This window comes from Dipteris shenzhenensis, chromosome 2 (genome assembly GCF_047967505.1).
Source record: "Dipteris shenzhenensis isolate YYH24624 ecotype China chromosome 2, Dip_SZ_1.0, whole genome shotgun sequence".
Classification (NCBI taxonomy): domain Eukaryota; kingdom Viridiplantae; phylum Streptophyta; class Polypodiopsida; order Gleicheniales; family Dipteridaceae; genus Dipteris; species Dipteris shenzhenensis.
This window is the reverse complement of record NC_141597.1, coordinates 30,189,717-30,202,308: the sequence shown is the minus strand read 5'-3', so window position 1 is coordinate 30,202,308 and position 12,592 is coordinate 30,189,717. Positions and strand designations below refer to the sequence as shown.

At 42.5% G+C, this 12,592-nt stretch overlaps 1 pseudogene; it reads right to left on the bottom strand.

Annotated features, from left to right (window-relative positions):
• Nucleotides 1-7,315: 7,315 nt before the first annotated feature.
• Nucleotides 7,316-8,245, bottom strand: LOC147904604 (calcium-dependent protein kinase 29 pseudogene; annotated as a pseudogene).
• Between the last annotated feature and the right edge of the window lie 4,347 nt (nt 8,246-12,592).

Sequence of the window (12,592 nt, the reverse complement as noted above, 5' to 3'; positions counted from 1 at the left end):
CATGGGTGTGGAAGACCCCTTATGAATTAATTGTCCAAAGTTAGTTAATCCCCTCTTTTGTCACACCCCCCTAAGATGTTGTCTTTCTAATGTGTCTTGTCGCTCACTCCCTATACCAGTGATGCTCCATCCTATTAATATTGTATAGGAAATTGTTAAGAAATTTGGCTAAAATTTTAATCCACAATGAATTAATGGCCCATGTAATTGAGCCTTGGACTGTCTTTAGTTAGGGCATGGACAAATCGATTACCTTTCTTAATTATTTGTCAATAGTGACTCTTTTGGTAGGTGTGGACTACCCCCTACTTAGTAACTCAGTTAAGTTTCTTTTTCTCTTGGGAATGGACTAACCCCCTTGATAAATTCTTTCAACTTAACTCTTTTCACTCTTGGGTGTGGACTACCCCTCGCCTACTATTTCAATTAGGTTGACTTTACTCTTGGGTGTGGACTAACCCCCCTTGTTAAATCAAGTAATTTTTTTCTTTTCACTCTTAGAATCCATCTGTTGTTCTAAGTCTCTTTGGTATAAGTGATAACAAGCTGGGGAACACAGGCATTACCTATCTTCCCACATGATGCCAATTTTGTTCTAACAAATGGTTTGTTGTGGATGGTGACAGGTAAGTGGACTCTGACCTTGGAGCCTAGACTACCGCATGAATTCGACACTTTTTTTACCAGTTGTACTCGTGAGAATCCATATGTCAATTTTAAAGTTTTTTCCACCTTTATCTGAGCATCGTGTGCTGTGTTGTTTATAGGTTTCTACATTTTAATTACACACCTTCCTCTCTCTTTCCCTTACCATGTCCCTTCCACCCCTCACCATCTCTCTCTCTCTCTCTCTCTCTCTCTCTCTCTCTCTCTCTCTCTCTCTCTCTCTCTCTCTCTCTCTCTCTCTCTCACTCACTCCCACATGTCTATTCTCTCCATAGTAACCTTTCTCAACACACATTCACATGCATAGAATGGACAAATGAAGTCTCATTATGCACAAGAGACAATGCAAAAGAGAGATACAATTTGAAGGAATGCAAGTTCAATTTTCAGGATCCAAGTTCATGTCTCAAGCCATGTACACATGCTAAACCTTGACTTTGAGTCCTTTCTTTATAATCCAAAATCCAACAATGTGACCCTTCCATGCTTCTCTTTTGTTTGCTCTGTCCTTCCTTGAAACCTTGAATGGACCTATTGAAGATGGTTGCATTGTGACCCAAGACATTAGCCTAAACTCTTGAAGAATCCAAATGTCACTATCATCCTTCAAAATGCGACCCATACAAGATTGAATTAATAGCTTTGGTCTAAGGGAAGGAGAGGTCTTCACCATTGTAGAAGGAATGGGAGCAAGCAAAGAGAGAGAGGTTAGAAGGAGGAAGAGATTGAGAGGAGGTTGAGGGAGGAAGATGTTGAAAGAGGATTGAGAGGAGGAGAAAGAGGTTGAGAGAAGGTTGAGAGGTTGAGAGAAGGTAGAGGCTGACAAGAAGGTCTTGAGTCAATGGGGGATAGTTTGGGGGGACTCCTAGGAGGTGTTTGGGGGTGGGAACACTTTTGGATGTTTTTAACTTTTTTTTAAAGGGAAAAAAATTCGTGAATTTTTGGGCCCACCAAGAGAGGGAGGAGGTTAGCAAGGACTAGCACAAAAGCCAAGGGGCCTAGGGGAGAGTAAATGCCCCAAGAGGTGGTGGGGGCAAGAGGGAGGCAAGTGGGAGCCTAGTGGGGACCAAGGGAGGTCTCTCCAATATGGGATCCTCCATTCTTTTAATGCCCAAGCCTTCCCATTGGCTAGGATGCTTGTCACAAATCTTAAGGGCCTAATCAAAGAGGCCCTTTTTGAGTCCAAAATTCCCTTAATGAACTATTTTAGGGTAGTTTTGGGGCCACAATGCGACAGGTTGGTGGGCAATATTTTGAATTTTAGACAAACTCGTACTCTCACTAGAATTTGTCCCAATGTAATGATTACCTTATTGGTGTAATAATGAGACGCAATCTGTCAAAACTTGATGTTCTAAACACCTCAAATCTTGACACATGACACTACATGAGTAGTTCTACCCTCATTTGTTCAGTCTTTGTGCTATATCTTTGTGCATTAGACTATCCACAGTCTGTCATGTCATCTACCCATAGCTCACCATTTGTTATCTACACACAACTTGCCACCTGTCATTTGCCCACAGCTCACCACCTATCATCTACGTGCAGCTCTTCAATGTTGATCTAGATTATGAACCACCACACTTATGTTGGCTTAGTGCGACCACTGTGCTGGTTCTATGAGATGGCTATAGCTACTCCTAAGTAAACCAAAGAAAATGTATTTATGTTAATTGGATGGGTCACATGGGACACACATTGGAGTCTCCAATTGTTCACATATTTTGCATCGAGGGGTCTCCTTTCTTATTTTATTTTTTTTCCTATGCCATCGGGTAGACCCAATGGTTGGAATAGCATGTTGTTTTAATGTAATGAGAGTGCAATTAATATTTTTAAACAAGTGGCTAAAAGTTAATCCTAAATGAAGGAAAATATATTTTCCAATGAAACCACCGCATTGGTTATATTTTAGTGCGGAATCCTAAACAAAGGAAAATGTATTTCCTTGCAACCACCATGCTAGTTCTATTATAGTGCGGTGGTTGCACAAATTTAAACAATTTTCTTTGTTTAAAAGAGGGTGGAGGCATATTGGCACACAGATTGCTATGCACGTGCGACGTGAGAGAAAGGGAGAGAGAGAGAGAGAGAAGAAGGGGGGGCGGCAAGGCGAAGGGGGATGAGTAGGTTAGGCTGCATAGAGGGCGGTGGAGGGAGGGTTATAAATTAGGGAGTCAGATGGCAGTGGCAGTCCAGTAGGGGAAAGTTGAGAGAGAGAGAGAGAGAGAGAGAGAGAGAGGGGGAGGCGACAAGGCAGAGGAGCAGGAGTGTTGTTGGCGACAATGAGGAGGGGGAGGGAAGATTATTAAAATTGGATAAATTAGATTAATTTAAATAGATTAAGGGTTAAGCTTAGTCTAAAGTTTCAATTAGATTGCCAACTATTTTTTCCATCCAATATTGCAAACTTATCATCCAATGCAATTTTTGAATGCGTAGACAATTGAAAGACAAAATTACACAGCTGCTGGAACAAATCCTATGGAAATCCGATGCTTGAATTCGTACATAATGACTTTTTTGAATTAGGAGACCCATTAGGGAGCTCTTGAAAACAAATAGAGACAGAGGGAGGTAAGGTTATCTTATTCAAAAAGCTTGAAAGTTTTGGAATAATGGAGGTGAAATGGGAGGAAAACGTGACTAGAGAAGGGAAACGATGACATTTTTATGTGAGGGTCCATCCCATGATAGTGTTGGGACATATTGATGTAACAGGTCTACAAGGATTATTACAAGGTGTATGTGTGCTTGTGTGTGTGTATGTGTGGTTAGTGTGACTAGGCTAGGTGGTAGAAGGTTCCAGTGGGTGTGATTGAGAGAATCATGGACCTGATTGAGAAACCAGTGGAGAGATTAGTGGATCTAGAGATGCTCTCTCTCTTGGGCACGTGCATTTTATCACTTGCCTATTTAAGGAAACTTCTTCTCATGAATAAACAACTCTTTCCATTATGCTTCTTGAATTTCCTTCATGTGGTATTAGAGCCTCGTCACCCTCCTTGAGCCTTCATCCCTCACTATGCCACATTATCATCTACCCCACCTCTCTCCTTATTCTTTCTCTCTCTCTCTGTCTCTCTTTCTCTCTCTCTCTCTCTCTCTCTCTCTCTCTCTCTCTCTCTCTCTCTCTCTCTCTCTCTGTTGGACCATTCCGCGAGCCCTTTGTGCTGAAGACTCCTCTTGACCAAAAAAATCTTTGGTCTAGAGGTAAGGGAATGATATCATCTGATGTCCAGAGGTAAGGGAATGATATCGCCTATTGTCCAGAGGTAAGGGAATGATATCGTTTAATGTCCATGCTGACACTTTTAAAGGTTGTTGATATTTCGCATAATTCTGCCAACTGGAGTCACCATTCCAAAATTGGTTTGAGCAGCTATTGGGAAACACTATAGGAGGTTGCTAGATGAATTTTGAACACCAATGCTCCACTATTCAAGGCAAAATTGGCAAATAACAATAAAAAATGGTGCAATCCATAAAGACGACCTGACGCGACATTGTGCAAATCCTTGCTAGGGGATCTTCTCTAGTAATAGAGCTTTCATACTGCTATAAAATCCCTCTGATTGCTTCTCTCTATTAGTTAAATTTCACCCTCCAAGATGAGGTTTGTTTCTACAAGCATTTATCCCATTTTTTGGTCTTTGACAGTTGACCAGTCGACATAAATTTGGGACTCTTGATGTTGACTAAAAGTTTGACTGAAAGTTTTACTATATCTTGCTTGAGCTTGAGCATTATAACTCAGTCATGAGCTTATGGATGCCATATTTGTTTGCAATTATAAGGGTGATGTGCTCATTGCATATGACACGTGATTGTGTTCATTGATTTGCATGTTAAATGACTACCTCTTGTGAGTCATCCAATCATACGTATATCAGAGTGAAGAAGCCCATCAAGAATAAGTCAAAGTTTGTCAATAGGAAGGTTACCAAGATTCAAGCCAAACCTCAATTTCCCTACTACTATCTATGTGCAAAGAACCTTGGATTCTCAGACTTTCTTGCTTGTAATATGCACTTGTATGAAGATGGTTCTTTCTAAGGATTTGTAAAGGGATTAGATAGTGCTATTATTGGTAAGACCAGCTTCCCTATGGCTACTAAAACAAAGATAGATAAGTTTGAGAGTGAGGGATTTCACACATAGTAGACCAAAATCAAATTTGTACTCATGAAAAAGGGGATTTGGAACATTTCCAATGGGAAAGAGAAGAAGCCTACTACTAGGGAAGGAGAAGCATTATGGACCTGGTTAACTAAAGATGAAAAGGCATTGGCTATAATTGCACTAGGCTTGAGTGATTCCTTCCTTCATCACACTGATGGATGTGAAACTGCACATGTTGCATGGAAGCATCTTGAGACTGTCTTTGGAGCACAGGGGAAGTGTTCCAAGTATAGTCTACTCATTAAGTTCTTTGACCTGAAGCTCGATAAGCGAGAGTCACTATCCTCTCACCTAAACTTCATGAAAACTTAAAAGTATATTGACTCAACTATCAAGCATCCAATTTAACCTTGATGATGATATTGTGATTGCTATATTGCTTACAAGTCTACTTGATGAGTATGGTACCATTGTGACTACTCTTACAAATCTACTAGAATCTAATTTAGTAGATATAGAGGCATCTCTATATCTGTAAAGAAAGTGAAGCATATCTAGTCAAAAGAAACTTCAAAGGATCTACAAGCAAGAGCAAGATGAAGTGCCATTTCTGTGGAAAGCTTGATTATTTTGAAAAGGAGTGCTACACTAAGAAGAAACTCTCAGCAAATCTTGTGGAAGAATTAGAAAAAGAAGAAGAATGGGAGGAGATTAATGCTCTCACTGCTTTCACCACCCAAGTCAACCTTGATGAGGGTGATGACCCTTTTGTGTCTTGAGTCAATAAGGGATCTCTGCCGTGGGATGTCTCCCTTAAATGATTGTTAGTCTTATGTGTGAGTTTTACCTTATCAGATATGGGAACTTCCCATGCATAGTCATTGTCCATTCTCTCAATTATAAACCAAGAGCCATAACCAGAGTGAGTCACATGTTGGGGTCATGAGCGTTGTTACTAGATGTGAGCAAGCCATGAAGCTTCCCATAAACTACTGCTGGGTTGAGGCCAATTTGTGGAGGGACTGTTGGGACAAATTGATGTAATGGGTCTATACCAAGGATTACAAGGTATATGTGTGCTTGTGTGTAACCACATGGTGTGTATGTGTGGTTACTGTGACTAGGTTAGGTGGTGGTAGAAGGTTCCACTGGGTGTGATTGAGGGAATCTGAGAAATCAGTGGAGAGATTAGTGGAGGATTAGTGGATCTGGAGATGCTCTCTCTATTGGGTACATGCATTGTACCACTTGCCTACTTAAGGCAACTCCTACTCATGAATAAACGACTCTTTTTATTATGCTTCCATTGAGTTTCCTTCAGATAGGGAGAACAAAGAGAGAAGCTTCCAAGCTCAAAGAAAGGAGGAAAATTGAAAATAGTGTTGGAGCAAGAAAAATTCAAAATGTCTTAAAAATGAGGGAGAAGGAAGAGAAACGAGAGAGAATGCGAGGAGTGTGGTAGTTGGATGGGAGGATTTGGCTCAAGGACAAATAGTGCAAGTTTGATTGAGAAACTAGGTTTTTCAATTTGGTTACAGTTCAAAAACATGAAGGAAGATGAGGCAGCAAGTCGGAGGTCTACGTAAAACTTTGGTCCATTGAATAGAGAAATAGCTCATTTTCAATATTATGTTACCCTCCATTAGCCAACATTATACTAAGTTCTTGTGGGCCAAGGGCTCTCTTACAAGGCCCCTTTTGTAGTCCAATTTTTTTGTAATGCTCAAGTGTATTGTTGGAACTCTATTGATGATTATTACAATTTCCTCAAGCTTAAGAGTTCTTTGTGAGAAGAGAATTCATTCCACAATTTCGCTTTACTAAGACTAGGAGAGGGTCCTTCTTTCCTACCTATGTACTCCACAAGCAATGAGTTCCAATGAGCTCATATTTAACTTTAAGTCCTTGAAGGTTATGCCCACTTAGTGCACTTTTTCTTGAAAATTTTATAGAACATATCTACGTGATTGGGTCAACTTAATCTTCGAGAAGGAAAGGTGGAAAAAAGATGAGTCACGAGTTACAGGGCAAGGCCTATTATTCTTCTATATTATCTTTGTAGATGGATGAAAGTGTTTGCCAAAACAAAGCAATGACCTAGAGGGCATTCTCTTCTTTGTTGTTGATCAAGATTTCACCATGTTTGTGCTCCATTTCTAGCTCACTTTGTAAAGAAATGAGCTACTAATTGGACAATGTTGCTGCCCATTAACCATGAGTAGCCCAAAATAAATCTGAGAAAAAGATTCACGAGGATAAGTCATTTTGTTTTATAAATAATATCTCCAAATCCAGAACAGCATCGCTCAACCAAGAGTCGTCGCTATGATAATTTTCAATTTGTCAAAGCCGGCAAAGCTGCACAGTACATGGAAAAGCATGCAGAAATGCATGTCTTTGAAGCTGGGATCCTCCGCAACTGTGTGAGCTGTCATTTCGGCAGTGCATGCGAGAAACCATCATGGTCGAGCTGTAGATCCGTCGTAGTCGTTGATCTGTGTTCCAAGCTCTCGCAATACATGACTCACTCCTTACTGCATGACATGGGGGCGAGCAGTGAGCAGCCTGCATGATTTGCGATCCAAGGATCATGTACGACGTCGGGAAGCTTCACCCTTCGAGAAGGATCTCTCACTAGCATCTTCCGAATCAAGTTCTGTGCTTGAAGGGACACGGTCGGCCAAGGTTCAGAGTCGAACTGCAGACTCCCATACATGACTTCTCGAAGGGTATCGCTATGAGTGTCACCGGCAAAAGGAGCATAACCACTGAGAAACATGTAAAGTATGACTCCTAGACTCCACACGTCCACCTGCGGACCGTATTTGCGGCCGTGTAAGATTTCTGGTGCCACGTAAAATGGGCTCCCGATCATCCCACTGCAACCCTGGTCGCCATAGTAATCGGCGGAGAGGCCGAAGTCGGCGAGCTTGATCTCGCTATAGTCAGCTTCCACGGACGGCAGGAGCAAGTTTTCCAGCTTCAGATCCCTGTGCACAACGCCGTGCTGATGGCAAAAGGCGACGGCTTGTGCAATGGACTTGAAGGCGCGAGCAGCCTCTGGTTCGGACAGGGAGCGGCATTGGGTCAAGCGGGAGAACATGTTCCCGCCACGGCAGAGCTCGAGGACGAGGAAGGCGGATTGGTGGTCCTCCCAGTAGTCATGGAGGGAGACGATGTTGGGGTGACCGCGAAGCAGGGTGAGGATGCGGAGCTCGGTGCGGAGGCGTTGGAAGCTGTTGCGTTGGGAAGCAGGGACGGATTTACAAGCCAACTGGTTGCCGGAGGGGTTATGAGCGCAGGTTGTGACGATGGAGTCTGTGCCGGCTCCTATTTGAGCTCCCAGGGAGTAGGAAGACTGAGGCTTACAGTTGGAGGAGGTTGAGGAGAGAGTGGCAATGAGTGCCTGATGAGAAGAAGAAGAAGAAGAAGAAGAAGAAGTGAGGGACTCCATCATCATCTTCAAAATATCGCATAGCTAAAACTTGCGTCCAAGCTTCTTTATAGACAGCGCTTTCTCAGTCGGTTGCCTTGCTTTTTGCAAACCGACTTGCTTTTTGCATTTTGCATTTCGTTGGAGTCCCAAATGCCACTTTTGTAAAAAAGATGAATGACACATGTCATTCAATAGGCCTGCCCAAAATAAATGGGGAGGCGAAGGGGGGCGCTAGGGACTAGTGGTGGAATGAGGGAAGCTAAAAGAGAGAGACTAGTGGTGGAGTGAGGGAAGCTTAGAGAGAGAATGGGGAGGAGAAGGGTGGGTGTGTTAGGGACTAGTGGTAGAGTGAGGGAATCTCTGTGTGTGTGTGTGTGTATGTGTGAGAGAGAGAGAGAGAGAGGCAGAGAGAAACCCAAAATCGTTAGTTGTGCATAATTGCTCCATTTATTGGGGCGACAGCTTTAACAAAGGCCAATGAGAAAAATTTGGAATTTATAAAATTTAAAAACTCTCCTATTTTAGCTTTGCCAAAGTAAAAACCATTGCTAAGGCTACCCTGTAAGGGCAGGCCAAAAAGGAGGGTGGCTATATTTTAGGGTCTTTACACACCAAGCCCCCTGTCTATTTTTTCCCTTTTGGCACGGGCCGAGATCATTACACACCGCCCAAGCCGTTATAAAGTACGTGGCAAGGTATTGTAGGTTCAAGCCCCATGCAATAAATGCCTTCACCTATGTAGATCCCCCGCCCATCCTCTTGGGCCGGAGGTCTTGGCTGCCCAACTTTGTCTACCCCCCTTTTTTGGTGGATCGAATCATCTCTTTCAATGTGGCACCACACACCCCTGTAAGAGAGGGCTTGACGGCAGGCGGGGGCTTGGGCTGCAGGTAGTGTGTAAAGGCCCTAACTTTTTAGCACTAATTCATGGAGGAAAATAGCTTCATGAATTAGGCCTCTAAGTACGGAGGGCTAACTTTTTAGCACTAATTCGCCATAGAAATGGCCTTCGTGGATTAAAAAATCGAAGTCATAGAGAGCTAATTTTTATCTATAGGATTGACTTTTTCGGGTTGATTTCAAAGGGGAATGTGATTTCCATATCTTGGGCAATTGTAAATAACCGTTGTCCACGATGGTTCCACCTCATCCAGTTGCTAGTTTAAAGGTGGCTTCACGCCAGCTAACTCGAGCTTTGCATGACTGGGTGTGTGTTTTGGACTTTGGCTATACCTCGCGCTTTGGCTCATCATGGCCATTTGCATTTCTTTGCATGGAGGCTGTGGAGCGACCAAAGGTTTCAAACTAGTGAGGTGTTGTGAAGAGCTACGTGGACATGAGCGGTGTTGTGCGAGGGCAGAGGAGCTCGAGTTGGGAGGGCAAGGATTTGGAGGTGTCTAGCTCATAGCAAGATGATTGCCTTGTAGTTCTTTTGCATTGCCGGTCGTTTATTTTCCTTTCTGAGCCTTGATTTGGTTGCATGAGCATTTTTCCATCTCTCTTGCCAACTGCATGCTACGCTAGCTGAGTTGTGTATAGTGATGCTAGGGATGTGTTTTACTACTACGGGAAGTTGGTTGCATGATTCTTCTCAAGCAAGTCACGGTGAAAGCTTCCACCAACAAGCGAAGGTTGGGCACATCCATTTGTTCGAGTTTAAACTAGATGGAGCAAAGCTTTTTGCTATATCTACGTGGTGAGAAATCCGCAAAAGTTACAATGATGTCGAAGATGCCAAGGCTTGGAACTTTTTGTGCTATGCCATCGGAGTCTCTCTCTTGTACTTGATTAGCATGTCCTGAGCATGTCGTTTATCTATGTATCTGCATGTTGTTTATCCCTGTACCTTGCCTTGGACATTTTAGTTGCCTCATAATTGACTCGGGTTTCTCTTTATATCATAGGTTGGATCATGTCCATACAAAGGGTGGTGGTTCAATTTCTATGTGCAATGAGATATTTGTGTTGTGGTTTTTATGCTATGTTGATTGGAAAATCTTTCCATGTGCTTTTGTAAATGTGATTGGTAATTTTTACCACACTTGTAAATATAATTTTCATAACACATAACCATAAGTGGATCTCCTGCTATCCACATGCCCTACATAGTCTGAATCTATGTGCCCAATTAGATGCATCTCTCCTCTGCCAAAGTAGATGCACATCTCCTTGGTACCCTTCATGTACCTCATGATGCACTTAACTACCTCCCAATGCCTCTTTCTTTGATTAGCCATATACCGGCTAACAACTCCCACTCCAAATGCAATGTCTGGTCTAGCTATCATAGCATACATAAGACTCCCAACCACTCATGCATAAGGAACCTTGGACATCATGGCCCTCTCCTCATCTAATTTGGAACTATCTTCCTGACTCAGTTTCACATATGGAGGCAATGGAGTACTTACTGCCTTCCCTCCCTCCATATTGAAATGCTGCAACACTTTGTAACAAACTCCTTCTATGAAAGCCAAAGGAGTTTCCTACTCTAGTCATGCGTGATGCACATACCAAGTATATGACCTGTAGGTCCCAAATCCTTCATGTCAAAGGCCTCATGCAACTTGTGTTCTTGCTAGCCAATAGCATATCATCCACATACAGTGCCAGGAGTATCTGGCTATTATCCTTAGCCCTTTTAGTATAGAGGCAGTGATCAATCTCACTCCTTTTGAATCCCTGGGACCGAATGAAAGCATCAAACTTTTGATACCATTCTCTAGGTGCTTGCTTAAGGCCATAGAGATTATTTTTCAGCTTGCAAACTAAAGCTCTTTGCCCTTTTCTTCAAAGCCTTCCTGTTGTACATGCAAATTTCCTCATGCAGATCCCCATGCAAGAAAGTTGTCTTGACATCCATCTACATAAGCTCCATATCCTCTACTTCCACAAGTCCAAGTACAAATCTAAGTGTGGTCATCTTTACAACTAGAGAGAAGATCTCATCAAAGTCCACACCCTTCTCTTGCTTGAACCCTTTAGCAACCAAATGAGCCTTGTACTTAGGCACATCATTACTTGTGACCTTCATCTTGTAGACCCATTTACATGGCAATGCTTTCTTTCCATGTGGAAAAGAAACCAAGTCCCAAGTGTTATTTTTCATGAGTGAATTCATCTCTAATTGCATAGCATTCTCCCACTTGCACAAATCCTCGTGCATCATAGACTCTCTATAGCAATAAGGCTCCCCGCAATCAGTAAGTATCACATAGTCTGCCCCTGTAACAAATCTCTCAGGCGGTCTAGACACTCTAGCTGACCTTCTCAAGGGCATTTCAGCTTGATGTCCCACCTGCATATCAGCCACATTTGGCTCATCATTTCCACCAATAGATAATCCACCATCTGCCCTTGATTGTATACCTGTGGGAGTACCTAGGGGAACAATTTTCGGCACATTTGGTGCATGGACAGCTTGTTGTTTTCACATCCCTCATGGGTATCTTATGCATCTTCTTCTCATTGAAGACCAAATCATGGCCTCGTATGATCTTCTTTGCTTCTAGATCACAGAGATGATAGCCCATCCCTCCACTTTCACCATAACCTAGAGAGATGCATTTCCTAGTCTTAGGGCCTAGCTTCTTCCGAAGCTCTTTTAGCACATCTGCATATGCCTCACACCCAAATATATGAAAATGAGAGTAAGAGGGCTTCTTGCCACTCCATGTCTCTTTAGTAATACCACCATCCAAACTCTTACTAGGTGATCTATTGATCGCATGTAGTACAATCTTCATTGCCTCAGCCCAAAAACCACCAGAAAGACTTGCATTGGAAAGCATACATTGCAACATTTCCTGAATGGTGTGGTTCATCTGTTTTGCAGCTGGATTTTGCTTTGCAGTATGAGGAGACGTAAGCTACCTCTTGATCCCACATGTATCACAAAAATGCTAGAAGTCATGAGAGATATACTCTCCACCATTATCAATCCATAGGCATTTCAACGTTTTACTTGATTGATTTTCAGCCAAAGCCAACCATTTTTGAAATATCTTGAACACATCATTCTTTCGAGCTATAGCGTAAGAGCACACTTTCCTAATTGCATCATTAATGAATGTCACATAGTATTCAGCCCTGCCTAATGATTGTGTAGGCATGGGACCACATACATTTGATTGCACCAAATCAAGCCTTTCAAGCTCTTTCTTTCCCCTTCTTTTATGGGCTGATTTAGTTGGCTTCCCATAGAGACAGTGTAACCCGAATGGCATAAGAGTTTCATTCCATTTTGGCTCATGTGGCTCAACCTGCAATGCCACAAAGAAGTACTCGGATGCTTGGTTATTGAAACAACATGATCAGACACCCATGATACATGTAAGGGATACAACGTCCCACACTTAGCACCCC